This window comes from Macaca nemestrina, chromosome 14, assembly GCF_043159975.1.
Source record: "Macaca nemestrina isolate mMacNem1 chromosome 14, mMacNem.hap1, whole genome shotgun sequence".
Taxonomy (NCBI): Eukaryota; Metazoa; Chordata; class Mammalia; order Primates; family Cercopithecidae; genus Macaca; species Macaca nemestrina.
The window spans coordinates 52,299,416-52,315,630 of NC_092138.1; the positions used below are offsets into that span (position 1 = coordinate 52,299,416).

Genomic DNA, 16,215 nt, shown 5'->3' on the forward strand with positions numbered 1-16,215 from the left:
ATCATACTGGTACCACCTCACAGGCAAGATAGCTCTGTTCTACCTGGGTACCAATGCCAACAAAGGCCAAAGCCACCTAGAGGAGTGTTGTGAGCCTTAGGGGTTGGGCATCCCTGGCTGTATTCCCCTTCAGCTATTTCATGCTAAACCCTCTGGGGTTCACACAGCCTGGAGTCTTGTCCCTTCCAACTCTCCAAGCAGCTCTCCCTGACAGCTCCAATGTCCATGGTTGTCATGGGGTCTTCGGCAGCTAGGATTCTTGAGGTCTGTGGTGAGAGTGGGCCGCTCAATGCCTATTTATTTCTCTCTTCCCGAGGAGGCACTCAGGGCCAGGAAAGAGTCTTGGTGCTCAGCAACCCTGTGAGGGGTTTCCAGCTTCCTGCTTCTTCAGCCCAGCAACTGTTTTCTCCTTCCATCCACTCTCAATGCCTTCCTTCCAAAGATCTGCTTGGAATGTGCCAGTCTTCTGGATGATCTGGTATCGGTGGGATCAGCTACTCCTGGCTGTGTTTAGTTGGCCATCCTGGCTATTCTCCAGATAAAGGCTTTGATGAGTGAAAAATGTATTTGTTTCCCCTGAATTTAACAATTAAAGAGTAGTGCTGAATAGGCAAGAAAGCAAAGCTGGTTTAGAGTGCAAGGAGAAAACTAGGAGGATAGGGTTCATGTGGGAAACAAATGACAAGTGAACCTAGAAAAGATGAACTAGACTTCCTGTGTTGGGTCTTATATATTATGGTTCAGAATACCAACTCTGGTTTAAAATAGTGGAGTTTGAATGCCTTTTCTGCCACTTTTTAGCTATGTAATTTGACCAGATATTACACTCTATTTCTTATTTGAAACATTAAAAAAGTTAATAAATCTAATGTAACCTAAACTGTGCCAAGTAAGTTGTATGTTTTAGCCATTATTATTATCTAAGTCACCAAATATTTAAAAGCCATAATTTCTTTTGAAGTTGGGACTAAAATAATCCATATACTGATTTACAAATATTTATTTGTCAGAGTTTTGCAGGGTGGATAGAAGCCAGGACAGTGTGGAAGCAGAGTTGCCAATTTGAAAGGGGTTGTAGTGATTGAAGTTAGAGCTAATGTGGATAAATTTTGACAGTGTCAGTGGGACTGGTACCAAGAAGTAGATGTTGGTACAGGGCTAGACAGAACTTGGATCTGGAGGGTGACAACAAATATGTAGGCAAAGATGATGGAAATTTTGTGCCTGGGTTACAAAGAGAATGTGTTTTTAACAGGAATAGATTAATCAGAGAGATGGTGTCTCTGGAACGATGCTGGGTTTCATTTTGGAACAAGCTTTTATATCTGAATATGAATCAATACATTTTATTTTAAATATTCCCTTTCTCTCTTCAAATATGTATCTCATTTCTTGCATTTCTCCCATTTTACTAACTCCACCTGATTTTAACCTTGTTTCACATTCAATTTACTGTAGTAGCTTCCTAAATGTTTTTACCTTTTTAAAAGATAATTGTCTTACTCTCTTGTTTCTTCCCGTCTCTAATCAATTCTCTTCACACTAGAGTGAGGTACTTCTAAAATGTTGATCAGAGCATGCCATTCTATTGTTTATCCCTCTTTTCCGCTTCTTCTATAACTTGGAATAAAATCTAAACTTTTTACTACAGCCTCTATCTACATGGTCTAGCCCAGTGCATCTCTGCCAGGTATACTGCCACTAACCTTAGAATCTGCCCCGATGCATACTGTACTCAAACGGCTCCATCCATATTGCTTCCAGGAAAAGGAAGGACTTTTTCTCAACTTTCAGGTCACAGAGCAAATTTAACTTCTTCCGAGAGACCTTTTCTGACTACACTATGTCAAGTAGACTCTGAACTCCAACTTCTATCATTATTCCCTAGGGAGCCAAGAGGAAATGGGAAAAAGAATAAAAATGTAAGGATTGTTATTTTACCAGACAAATGTCATTTATTCCGTAGTTACAAAATGAAAGGAAAATAAGAGCACAGATCTAAGGACAGGAGAAGATTTGGTGGTGGGAAGATTCCCTTTTAACTGCCTCAGGGCAGTTGTGGTTTGTTGTCCCAACCCAAATCCTAAAAGAGGGCTCCTTACATTTTTGGGAAAAGTTTTCAGGGACAAAATTCTGCATTTGAAACTGTCTGAAAACCCTAGAGTAAACCTTTTTTTCCTATACCTTGTTCCTGGAATATAGACTAGGTACAGATAAAACCATGCCATTAAAAGTCAGTAGGCAACAGGGATTCACTATACAGAGGTAATACGAATTTTAAAAAAATGAAAAAAGAGGATAAAAGGATAAATGCTTATTAAAAATTCCATATTTCACTCAAGAAACAAAAGTATTTCATGTGAAGAGTTTTCCTTAAAAAATTAAGACATGGACTCATTTTATTTCATTTTTATGATTGTTGCTATTGGTTTTTAAAATTTACATACAGGAAACTACTTTTTTTGGTACACAGTTCTGAGTTTAATACATGTATTGATTCATGTACCTATCACTACAATTAGTCTGTCAAAGAGTTCTGTCAGATTCTTTGTAGTCAAACCTACTGTCACCCTTAGCCCTTGGAACCTGTGGATCTGTTCTTCATTCCTATAGTTTTGCCCCCATCTAAAACATTATATACTTGGAATCATAAATTATATAACTTTTTGAGACTGTCTTTTTAAATTCAGGATGATGCCTTTAAGATTTGTCCATAGTGTTGCATTTATTAATAGTTCAATCCTTTTATTGCTGAATATTATTCAGTTATATAGATGTACCTTAGTTTGTTTATTCACTCACCTTTTGAAGAACATTTAGGTTGTTTTTAGTTTTTGGTATTAATCATTAGGAGTACAGCTGACAAGAACGTTTATGAACATGTTTTTGTGTGAATATAAGTTTTGTTTTTCTGTGTTAGAAATGTGATTCCTGTGTCATTGGGTAAGTGAGTTTATAAGAAAAATACAAACTTTATAAGAAAAAGACAAACCCTTTTGTGGTAGAGTTTTATCCTTTTGCATTCTTATTAGCAATCTATAACATTTCCCTTTGCTCCATATCTTTTCCAGCATTTGGTATTGTCAGCTCTTCTTTTTTAATGGATAGTGATGTTGAGCACATACTCATGTGCTTATTTGTTAATCATATAATTTCTTTGATGAAGTGATTGTTCAGATCTTTCTCCTCATTTTAAAAAAGTGGGTTTTTTTTTTTCAAGTGAGCTTTGGGAGTTCATTATATATTCTAGAGATAAGTCATTTTCATTCTTTTGTCAGTGTCTTTTGCAATACAAAAATTTTGGAGTTGATTTGATCAGTTTACATTTGATCAGAAGACATTTAGTCTTTTGTTTTCCTCTATATGTTTTATAGTTTTACATTTTATAAATAACTCTATGATCCATTTCAAGTTAGTCTTTGTATAAGATGTGAGGTTCAGATGAAAGATTATTGTGGCTTTTTTTTTTTCTTTTTTTTTTTGGTACAAGAATGCTCACTTTCCCCAACATTTGTTGAAAATACAACCAATATTCCATTTAATTGCTTTGGCCCATTTGTCAGAAATCAATTTGGCTTATTTGTTGGGGCCTGTTAATAGACTCTTTATTCTACTTATTGTACTAGGTTGGTGCAAAAGTAATCGTGGTTTTTGCCGTTACTTTCAATGACAAAAAACACAATTACTTTTGCATCAACCTAATATCTTTCAACCCAAGAGAATGATATGCCTTTTATCTATTTAGGTGTTCTTAGATTTGTGTTATCATAAAGTTTTTAGCATATCAACCATGCAAAGATTTTATAATATTTATTTCAGTTTCCAAATTGTTCATTTCTAATAATAACATAAATTTTTTATGTTGATCTTGTGTCTTGTGACTCTGTTAAACTGTTTTATTAGTTTCAGGAAATTTTCTTATAAATGCTTTGCAATTTTCTAGGTAGATGATTAATACATGTGAGAATATACATATATGCTTATTTTTTTAGTTTGTAAAAAAATTTATTTTAAAATTTATATTTGTTATTTTGCTTTACTGCACTAGTTAGGATTTTTATGGTATTAAATAGACATGGTATAAATGAACATCTGTCTCTTTGTCCCATCCTCATGTGAAAACATTCAGTCTTTCACCATTAAGTATGGTGGTAGCTGATGTTTACAGATTCCCTTCCTCAAATTTAGAAAATTTTTCTGAATTCTTAATTTGCTGAGAATTGCTTTTTGTTTTTACAATCATGAATAGATGTTGAATATTGTGAAATTCTTTTCTTTTGTCAGTTGACATGATCATGTGTGTTTTATTCCTTATTCTGTTAATATATGGATTATATTGCTGGTTTTCAACTATTGAACCAGCTTTGCATTTTAGATAAATTCCATTTGATTGAGGCTTATTATTTTTTATGCTAAGATTTTATTGAGGAATTTTGCCTCCGTGTTCATGAGCAATATTGGTCTGTAATGTTCTTTTCTTTCATGTTTTTAAAAAAATTATTCTCTTTGACTGGTTTATGTATCAGAGTCTGTATCATAAAATGAGTCTCATAAAATGGTCTCATAAAATAAGTTAGGAAATATTCCTTTCTTGTTTATTTTCTGGAAGCAAGTATATATAATTAGTGTGTTTCTTCTTTAAAACTTTTATAGAATTTCCCAGTAAAAGCATTTGGGTTTGTGGCATTTTTTTTCCCCCTTGGATGCATTTAACTGGGATTTTGATATCTTTGGTAGATGTAAGACTATTCAGATCATCTATTTCCTCTTTGATGAGCTTTGGTAGTTTGTAGCTTTCAAAGAACTGGTTCATTTCATCTAAGATGTTAAAGTTATATGAGATTGATTACAATAACATCTTGTTATATTTTCCATGTCTGTGGGCTTTGTAGTGCTAATACTTCTTTTATTTCTGATATTAGTAATTTGAACCTTCTGTTTTTTTCCACTTATGGCTAGAGGATTATTAATGTTACTGATATTTTCCTTAAAGATATTTTGATTTCATTGATTATTCCTATTACTTTTCTACTTTAAATGTCATCATGTTCTGCTCTTTATCATTTCTTTCCTTCTACTTGATTTTTACTCTTTTAAAAAAATTTCTTAAAATCGTTTCTTAGGTAATTTAATCTGGATCTTCCTTCTTTTCTAATATAAACATTTATTGCTCTAAGTTTTTCTATGAGCGCTGATTTAAGTTGCATCCCTAAAATTTTGATGTGTTTTATTTTCAATTTTATTAAGTTAAAATATTTTCTAGTTTTCCTTGTAGTGTCCTCTTTAACTTATGCATGATTTAGAAGTATGTGAATTTCCAAGAATTTTGGTATTCCCAGTTTTATTACTGATTTCTAGTTTAATTTTATTATGCTCAAGAAATATAATTTTTAAAATTTTAATTTTTAAAAATATATTGAGACGTTATGACTCAGGATATTTAGTGTGTGTAGTAAATTTTTTTTTGTTTTCTTTTTTTGTTTTTGAGATGGAGTCTCGCTTTGTCACCCAGGCTGGATTAGAGTGGCGCCATCTTGGCTCACTGCAACCTCCGCCTCCCAGGGTCAAGAGATTCTCCTGCCTCAGCCTCACAAGTAGCTGGGACTACAGGCACATGCCACCACACCTGGATAATATTTACATTTTTAGGAGAGACGGGGTTTCACCATGTTGGCCAGGCTGTTCTCAAACTCCTGACCTTAGGTGATTCACCTTCCTCAGCCTCCTGAAGTGCTGAGATTACAGACATGAGCCACCGCGCCTGGCTGTTGAGTGAATGTTTCTTGTGCTTTTGAAAATAATTTGTATCCTGCTATTACTCGCTAGAATATTGCTTAAATGTCCGTTAGACAGAGTTGGTCACTGGTGTTTTTCAGTTCCTCTATATCCTTTTTATTTGTTGTATTGATTTTTGAGAGGAAAATGGTGATACTTCTAATTCTAGAATTTTCCTCTCGTCCTTTGAATCTCTTAGATTTTGCTTCATGTATTTTAGAGCTCTGTTTTTAGGTATATACACATTTGGGATTTTTTTTTTTTTCCTCATCCTTGTTTTTCATCATTTTGATTCTAATGTTCCTGGTGTGAATTTCTTTAAGTTTATCTTATTTGATGTTTATTGAGTTTATTAATCTGTAAGTCTATGACTTTAGCCAAATTTGAGAAGTCTTAACACATTACTTTTTAAATTTCCTTGTACCCTGTTCATGAATGTTAGACCTATTAATATTTTCCCACAAATTCAGCAATATGTTTTTTTTTCCTTTTTATGTTTATAGTGGTTAATTTTTATTGATCTGTCTTCAAGTTCACTGGTTAGAGTGAGATGTGACTACCTCTGAATTCAGAGAAATACAATGTGAGAGGAGAAATCAAGCTACTATCGTGAGCTTTAAAGAGAGAGGAAAGGGACCATGAACCAAGGAAGGTGTGTAATATTTAAAATCTAGAAAAAGCAAGAAAACTGAATGTCCTCTAGAATCTCCAGAAAAAAAAAATGCAGCCTTGCCAATACTTTGATCTCAGTCCAGTGAGACCTGTATCTGACTTCAGATACCTAGAATAGTAAGATAATGAATTTGTATTGGTTAAAGCTGCTAAACTTTTGGCAATTTGTTATAGCAGCAATTGAATACTAATATGTATTCCACATGTATTTAGGCTCCTAAAGTTATTTTTAGCAAATATTTTTATCAAATAAAGAGACAGGTGGCATGGTGTGTTAGAAATAGTTTTTGTCTCCTCCAATTTAGTAAACCTAGGACTTAGAAAACTGATATGGTTTGAAAGCTGAACTTGGAAACAGTAATATAATATTCTCACCATTTAATTTTACTGAGGACAATTTATCTTCATCTCCATAATAAATGATCATTTGTAATGCACCATGATGGCTGATTCTAATTCTTCCTTTTCTACTTCCCATGGGTGTTTATCTTTGATTACGCTTCAACCACACAGTTCACTTACCAGCATCCTCTGCATCTCAACACATTTTTTCCCCTCGCAATGACAGTATGACCATCAACCCTTCTTTTTAGCTAATCATGAAGAAACAGACTGAACCAGGGACAGAATGAGTAATCCAGACTTGTCCTTATATTTTCTAAAATAAATTCTACTGTATTTATTCTCATGTGTAATATACATTAGCTCAAAGGAAAACATTCTCTAACATATAAGGATTGTCAATCATTTTAATGTGACTTATAGTTTGGGGAACATGAGCAGATTTTAAGGGGGAAAATTGATGGAATAAAGCAGATTAAGGGGGAGAAAATGCACATTTATCAGAATGATTTGTAATCAAAAGTATTAGTCTATCAGTCAAAACCATTCAATAAGTGTTAGACCAAACCTAAGATATGGGAGTAAGGTAACCATGATAGTAATTTATTATGACAATTGAAACATTTTGAGAGATAAATTAGGCACTGTTAATAATAGTTTTGCTATTCCCACCTTATAAGTATTACATAGTAATTTATTTATTTATAAAATGGAACAGTATGTCAAACTGCAATAGTTTAAATCTTATTTGACAAAAACAAACAAACAAAAAAATACTTGCAACATACCTCCAAACTGATTTCAGTGCATTGCTACACATTGCTACACAGGATGAGGACTGAGGCTTCTGAAGATTGGTTCAGGAGTCAGAAGGCTTGAGTTCTACCTCCCTGCTTTGTTATCTTTGGCTGCAGAGAGGTTCACATTAAATTTTCCTCCTATATAAAAAGAGATGTTCACACTAAATTTTCCTCCTATATAAAAAGAGATATTTGCTCATATTTAAGCTCTATTTGAGTATTGATACGTTTCTGTAGAAATAAATGTCAGGACATCTCTTGTGATTCTTATACTTATTGCCTGCGCTCTGGTTTTCTATAAGGGTGGTTCCCCTCCCTTGAGATATTCAGAAATCTATTGGGGTGATATTCATTGTTCTGATAATTGGAGGTGGAATTACTGGCAGTGGGTGACACGAGGATTGCCAGATGGCTTTAATGCTTGAGTCATAAACAGTAAATTGTCTTCCTCTTCCTCACAACTCTGCATGTTTCACAGGACATCAATGTACATGAAATACCTGTTTATAATTTTTGAACTAAGAAACAAACTCCATTTTATTTTATACATGCAAAATAATGTCACACAGTTCAAACATAAGTGAATTTTCCAGGAATGCTACTATTGTGAGAATTGTGTTGAAAATACACTTTATTTCATTTTTACCTGGGGCTATTCATCATTTTCCAAATGCACATCATTCTCCACAATGCTGCTCATGATATGACAACACACCTGAGTCAGCCTGCACCTGTAGCCATTTATTTACACTGATTCTGCACATATGTGCAGGCATTCTAATCTGGTGTAGTTTTGCCCAAACATTGATATTGAAAAACAACATATTTTAAAATTTATTACTTTGTTATACTTATATTGCTCTTTACAGTTATGTGTGTAGGTAGGTTGCATTATCCATGAATTTCATTTTAACAGAGTAAAAGGGAGTTAAGATGTATCTTATATAAAAGGGTATTGAGTTGGATAGGATAGAGAACCACAGCCTTGGGGTACAGAAAAAGCTCATAGCATTTCAATAGTGAGAGGAACTTTTGGGTTCAACGTACCGTAGTGGATAGAGCACTGGACTAAGGCTTGAAGGCTTGAGTTTTAATTTCAGTTCTGCCATGAGTCAAATTACTTGTGCAAATTGTAGTTTCCTCATACATAAGTTTAAAAAGCCAGCCAAGTTACAGTGGGGTCAATATAATTTTACTGAATTTTTCTGTTCTCTTATGTCAAAATAAGTGGCTAGAAAATACAGGGAAATGAAACATGAATCAGTATATGGAGAAATTCTCAAAGAATTAGAGCTGTGCCAAAATGGAACTGGTGTACATTTAAAGTATTTAAGCTGTGTTTGGTTAATTATTTACTGTGGCTGGCGTGTTGGGAGGGGACTGGATTCTATAAAAGGCATTCAACTTGAGGTCATCCATGGAGTAGAAATCAGGAACAAGTTGGTATATAGATGTTTCTATAGTTTCATATTGTCTCTGGTGTCCATTCCAGATTAAAAACAAAGGGATGATCTCATATTTTCTCCAGTTAAAAATTATTATCTACCACTGTTTAGAGAGTTAACTATAAACTTAGAGCTGTTGTTTTACAGACATATTAGAAATAAATAACACAAAGTAGTACTTAACTCATATATCTCATGTAATTGTCAGGCCTAGTGTTTATCCCCAGGTATTCTCTAATTATCTCAGAAAGTGTCCTGATATTTAAATTTATTTTAAAATTGTATGCCATAGTATTCTTTAAGAAGAAAGTCTATATATGGAAATTCAGTAGATATAGGATATTTTTCTAGTCTGAATTAAAAATCAGAACTCACTGATATGACCAAGAATTCAACAGAGATGTTACTGCTTATGGAGTTCATTCTTCAGCCTTGCTCTTCAATTTTACCACTTTTTCTCTAAGATGGTCATTCTGGTAATTGTAACACTCCTGATCAGCTCAGCTCCCAGTGCTGCCCATTCTCTGTAGTTCCATGACACTGAGTCTCCAGGGCCATTGACTACTCTTTATTAAGCATGTCCCAGTGTTATTTTATATATATATAGACACACACACGTATATATATAAACATATATATACATATATGAGTGTGTGTATATGTGTGTATCTATATATAGATATATATAGATATATACGCACACATGTACATTTTAAAAGAACTACAGCTGCTCAAGGATTTCTAGTGTGTGGGTGACAGCAAGGTTACATTAACCATATTACTTGAATCTTATTAGTTGTTAGCCCCTGTTTGTGTGATAATAGGAGTTCAGTCCCCATTTCAGAGTATTGTGTTCTTTTAAGTGATTTGGAGAATCCCTAGGGCATGACACACATTCTGCCAAGTGAGTGTGAGCCACTGCTCACCCCAACCTGCTTCTCCCTCAACCTCTAATCCCTGTTGCTCAGTTTGGCTCTTTGCACCTGATAGTTCCCTCACACAGGGAAAATGATTGGGGGTTGGACAGAGGAGGAATTCTTCAATCTCCCCTGGCAATGTAGTTCATTTGGGTATCCATCCCTTCTGTCAGACATTGCTGTGATATCGCAGTCCAGCTATGGATGTGACTGCATTATTCATCCAGGAGACTCCTCAGCCTTCCTGTAAGTCATGGTGTAAATGTGGCTTGAGCAGCGCTACTTAACATCACTCAGCAGATAAATCCATGTCTCAGATCTTGCCTGAACCAGGACCACCCTTGCACCCTTCCCTAGTCCTACCATATGACTTACCATAGTGAAGCATGGGAAAAATGAGCTAAGGGTTAAAACAATTTAATTTTAGACCAGACTTGGTGGCTAATTGTGTAACCTTAAATAAATATTTTTATCTATGTGAACTTAGTCTCTTCATCTACAAACTATCAGAGGTGTGGGGTAGATGATCTGTAAGTATTTTTCTATATGTAAGAGAGCTTCATTTTAGAATAAACTTATCAACAAGCAGGAAATTTATACCTCTTTCTCATTGTCCTCACCCCAAACTGGTAGTGTTTTGTATATTTTAGGATCTGTCATGGTAGGATGGCCAAAGCTCTTAACTGTGAGTCCAAAGGCTTCAGTTTGGCTCTCAGTCCTTCTCACACTGAGTTTTCTAACTTCAAATAAATCACTCACTTGCTTAATTTGTTTACATATAAGGGAATGCTCTTGAAGATGCTTTACAACTGTATTATTTATATGCCAAGACGAGAAGATATCTGAGATATTTTTTCTTTTGTTTAACATCTTACCTTGTCAAAGAATATCTCCAAAGGAGATTTGCTTAGGTGTCAAATCTCCACTATTTATTGTCAGCATGAAATCTTCTTCCACTGAGTGGGAGAAGATAAATTTTGAATTCTGAGTGTGAATTACGCTTGCTTAGCAAGGCCTTACTTATCTCTTTTTGGTTGTTTTCCTCATGTCTCTCTATGATGCACTAGGGGGTTTGCATTAAGCTTAGGATGCCCGGCATGATTGATTGTATTTCCAGTGGCTGGACACTTTGCTGGGAGCTGTGGTTATGTCTTGGAAAATCACACTAATCGAATTTGAAGACACTGATGTGCATTCTCAAGTAAGAGTCTGGCTCTTGGGGATTTCATCTAGGTCAGGCTTTATAAATTAAGTGATGGATTTTTTTTTCCTTAAGTCAGTAAATAAAATTCATCAGTGGCCTTACATTGCCTTCACACTTCTGCAGTTCAGCCAACTTCTGAGTCAAATAGCATTTTATCCACTTTAAAGCTAATGTTTTGTGGTAGTTGGCAATCTATTTATTAAAGACAGAAGATGGAAACACAGGGTAATTTGAGAACAACTTCTGAGATCACTGAAAAGCTAGAGAAAAATGATCATTAAATGTATTTCTCAGAAATTGTTGAAGACTATATGTTTACTATCATTCCTTTCTGTATAGGAAACAATGCAGAATTTTTTGAAGGTCTCAGATGAAAGGCAGTTTCAAAATAGCAAAACAATGGTACCGTTTTTATTTTACTTCATTTATTTATTCATCTACTTATTTAAAAATGTTTACTAAACACTTACTCTGAGCCAGAAAGCACGCAGGGAATGGAAGGAGGCACATCTTTAAAATCTCAGGGTCTTTTTTTTTTTTCTTTTTAAGGCAATAAAAGAGAAAACAAAGCAACAGATATTGAGAATCAATCTGTAAGAAGGATAATAATATTAGGGAAAAAGTTGATATCTTTATGTATGTTTGCTACACAGTATTACTGGGAAGATTGTAAGAACTATGATAATTAAAATGCATGGTGCCTGGTTTATAACAGATGCTTATATATGTTAGTCTCTTTTCACTAGTGGGAGATGACACTAAATAATGTAGAGTCCTTTCAGATTAGAGTATTTTTAATGCTATCGGATAGTGTCTGTATTATTAATTGCTGTATCCTAAAACAGGGCTTAATTTGTTTGTAATGACTGACAGTGAATACTTAACCAATGGAGGGTCATTGAAGGTATTTTTAAAAATCTGCTGAAGATGCTGTAGACAGAGATCTTCTATTAGAAGTGTTATTGGTCTAGGTGATATTTATGGAAAAAAAAATTGCAAAGCTGGAGAACAGGGACAGACACCACCGAAATGTGAAGCATGATTTATCGAGGAATACAAAAGCAAAAACTCAGCAGGACCCCCAAGCTCTCATTATCCTATGGAGAAATGTGTTTGGCTGGAGCACAAATAGATACCAAGTAGAAAGTGCCACAGAAGACAGACCCTGTTACATCCTGAGTTACGCTCCTATGGAGAATCTAGGGGAGGACCGAAGAAAATCTGGCCTACACTGTAATAAAAGGAGCTTTCTGCTCAGAAAAAAATGCCAGCTTTGAGCTTTCAGAACTCACGCAACAGTTGCCTAGGTTATATTCTACAGAGCTAGAGAGATTCTAGAGTACCTAAGGGAGAGAGATAGCCACAGGGGTTATCCAGCAAATAGAGGGATTGTCTCCTCAATGTCATTGTTTCTTCTTTGAAACTGTTACAGAGTTCTTGATGCTGCTAGGACTCAGAACTTGATATTAAAAAGTAGCCTTAGGTTTGTTTCTCCTTAGTCACTTTGTTAATGAGTGTGTAAAAAACATTAACTACTGTGAGAAACTGCTATTTATAGGAAATTTCTTGATGTAATCTGAGTTTTAACATAAGAAATAGGAAGGAGTACTTAGGAGGTCGCTTTGTGAGGAAGGAGAAGGCAAAATGGGTGTTGAGAAGAAATCTGCAGGAAAGATGACTGTGTTGAAGGTTCATATTTTTTAAAAAAGTTGATGTCCATGTTAAGATAGATATTCAGAACAGACAGATGTTGGATGGATGAATAGACATTAAGGATGGATTTACCTAGGTCTGGAGTGCTTACAGATGTGAGGGATATAGAGCTAGAAGTAATCTGGAGGAGAAAGGATTAGGATTATATATATGCTTTCTGATTCTGCCTCTTCGCTTTAAATGAGACTATTCTGTCATTAAGTACTGCACTAATTTGGGAAAAAAATATATAAAATATGGACTGGATACTAATGGATTCCCACTGCAGGTGGAATTTGTCTTAAATTTTGGAAGCTACGCTGCCAGTGGAAACCCAAGGAAATTAGTGATATTTCTACATTTTGACATAATAGATTCAGGATAATCTTGGACATAATTTGTTTTTCTTGGCTAGCTAAAGCTAAGCAAAACCCAAATTTCTACTGTCAGACACATTTTCTCTTAATTATAAGTGCTTTTATGGAAAGTTAATTTGTGTGGGTTTAATTTATTTACATATATTTACATTTGACTCATTAAAATGTTCTTTCCAAGAGTTGTTTGCAACTGTTTGAGCATTTTAAGTCTTGTTGAAAAATGAAAATATGTCTTTTGCCAATTGAGAATAAATTTAGAAGCCCCGGAGTTTAGATTGTAGCTTACTACCTTTTACTATGGAAAACTATTTTATGCTGACTAATACACAGCCTCCAAATAAAAATAGCATTCCAAAGTAAACAATCAATCCCTTCTCTCATAGCTGCACCCACATCAAACTTTAAGGAAATTGGTAGATTCAAGGTGTAAACACCACCATCACATAAAAACTTGCAAAAAAAATGCAAAATGGGCATTGCATGTTATTTATATTTGTGAAGGTTCAGTCACTCGAGAAGCATTTATTAAATACCTACTTTGTACAAGACATAGTAGTTGCTCTAAAGCAACCACCATTTTATAAACCATTATCTTTGCTCTCAACTTATTACCAACTAAAATCCTATTAGACTCTGATACAAATCTATACCCCCTAAAACACTCCTGTGTTATTTTTATAATTCCTGTCTTGAGCTAATAGTAGTTGTCAATTGTTCCACCACTACCTATCACTAGGCAAACAACTAATTTATATTTTATGCATCTATATGGTATTATACGTATGATTTTATTCAAAGTTACATGGCCATTATTTGTAATAGATATTGTTATACCCATTTAACAGACCTAAGAAGGAGCCTTTGAAAAATTCATTAACTTTCCCAAGGTCTGTTTCACTTGAAGGCTTAACTCCTTATTATTATCTTCTTTTTTTTTTTTGAGATGGAGTCTTGCTCCAATGCCCAGGCTGGAGTGCATGGAGTGCAGTGGCGTAATTTCCACTCACTGCAAACTCTGCCTCCTGGGTTCAAGCAATTCTCCTGTCTCAGCCTCCCTAGTAGCTAGTGTTTGAATGAATAACGTATCTTTAGGAGCACTGGTAATTAAAGTTTCGCCCTATAGTGATATGCATTGTTTCCATTCACAGGTCGTTTGTGAAAACTCATCATCCTTCTCTCCCTCCCTCTACACACTACTAAGGAAACTAGACGTTAGAGGATTATAAATGACAGTTTTTAGTATCATCTAGAAAACACGCTTTCTTATAAGAAAAAAAATGATAGGAGAGTTCAAGTGAAAGATACAAAAACAATTCCTCAGTTATAGAACAGAGGCTATAGGGTGCATGAAACCAGGCATTTAGAGGAAAAAATAAAGTTTAATTTCTTTGTTTGAGATATCTTAATAGACAGTCTTATGTCACTGGGTGATTTTAGCCTATATCCAAAAAGATTTCGCTGACTGAATTAAATTAATCCTTTTTATTCTGGCCACTTGATAATGGTCAAGTAGGAAATCCAAATAATTAAAAGAGCTTTGTTTTTACCTAAACCTGCATGTAAACCACCTCACTGGCTCAGTGAAAAGTGAATATTATGATCTGGGAATAACAAATCAATCCTGATAAATTCGTTATCTATACTTTTGACTGAAACTGGATTGAGCAGAAAAACTGATTGTTTTCACCCACACTCTTGACTTCTGAATCAAGGATGATTTAGGTTTTAGGAGTTACATCTCCAAACACAGAATTTGAAATGGGCCGTAGGGAATGAGAAGAAGCTGTCACTTTCCACTAGCATAAAAGAAATCGTGTTAGGCAACCTTGTTCTTAAGTGACTCAAATAATTTTGGCTGCCCCAAAGGGTTTCAGTTCTTTGTAGTTTCATCTACTTATTTCTCAGTGATGATATTTATTGACATAAATTCATGATCCTAAGTCAAAAGAATATCTGCAGTCTGTGGCTATGTTGATCTTTCTTTGTTTTCACTAGACTTTTTCATTATGTTTTAAATCTTAACGTGTAATATTTTAGAAGAAAAACAGATTACGTATCACTCTAAGCCTATGACTATTCCAAATGGAACTACTCTAACATTGTTGACTTACTGGAAAGAAAGTGTTTTTAATAATAAAGCAAACAGATACCTCTCTGGTTAACATTTATCAGTGGCGCTGAGTCGTTTTATCACTTGATCATTTTATTTTGTTTTTTAAAGAAAGGAATGGTCAATAAAAAAGTACAAATTTTAAGCTGGGTGCGGTGACTCATGCCTGTAATCCCAGCACTTTGGAAGGCTGAGGTGGGCAGATCACCTGAGGTCAGGAGTTCGAGACCAGCCTGACCAATATGGAGAAACCCTGTCTCTACTAAAAATACAAAATTAGCCAGATGTGGTGGCGGGCATTTGTAATTCCCAGCTCCTCGGGAGGCTGAGGCAGGAGAATCGCTTGAACCTGGGAGGCGGAGGTTGCAGTGAGCCGAGACCCTGCCATTGCTCGCTAGCCTGGGCAACAACAGCGAAACTCTGTCTCAAAAAAAAGTACGTATTTTAGTAAAAGTGAAAATAAAGGCATCTCTTAAGAAATTAAGCCTTCTATTAACCTTGACTTAGCCAATCATGCTATCTATAAGCAGTAAGAAAATATAAATAAAGGCCAGGCATGGTGGCTCATGCCTGTAATTCTAGCACTTTGGGAGGCCGAGGTGGGTGGAATGCCTGAGCTCAGGAGTTCGAGACCAGCCTGGGCAAATGGGTGAAACCACATCTCTACTAAAATACAAAAAAAAAAAAAAAAAAAAAAGACCAGTTGTGGTGGTGTGCGCCTGTAGTCCCAGCTACTCGGGAGGCTGAGGCAGGAGAATTGCTTAAACCCAGGAGGCGGAGGTTGCAGTGAGCCAAGATCACAAGATCATGCCACTGAACTCCAGCCTGGTGAAAGAGTGAGACTGTGTCTCCAAAAAAAAAAAAGAAAAGAAAAGAAAAGA

At 35.1% G+C, this 16,215-nt stretch overlaps 1 long non-coding RNA gene across 1 annotated transcript in view; it reads right to left on the minus strand.

Annotated features, from left to right (window-relative positions):
• Positions 1-396: 396 nt before the first annotated feature.
• LOC105498408 (uncharacterized) overlaps positions 397-16,215 on the minus strand; it is an 869,015-nt gene continuing 853,196 nt past the window's right edge. The window contains exon 5 of the long non-coding RNA XR_011612640.1: positions 397-7,727. This is a non-coding gene — a long non-coding RNA (uncharacterized lncRNA). The remainder of the gene's footprint in view (positions 7,728-16,215) is intronic.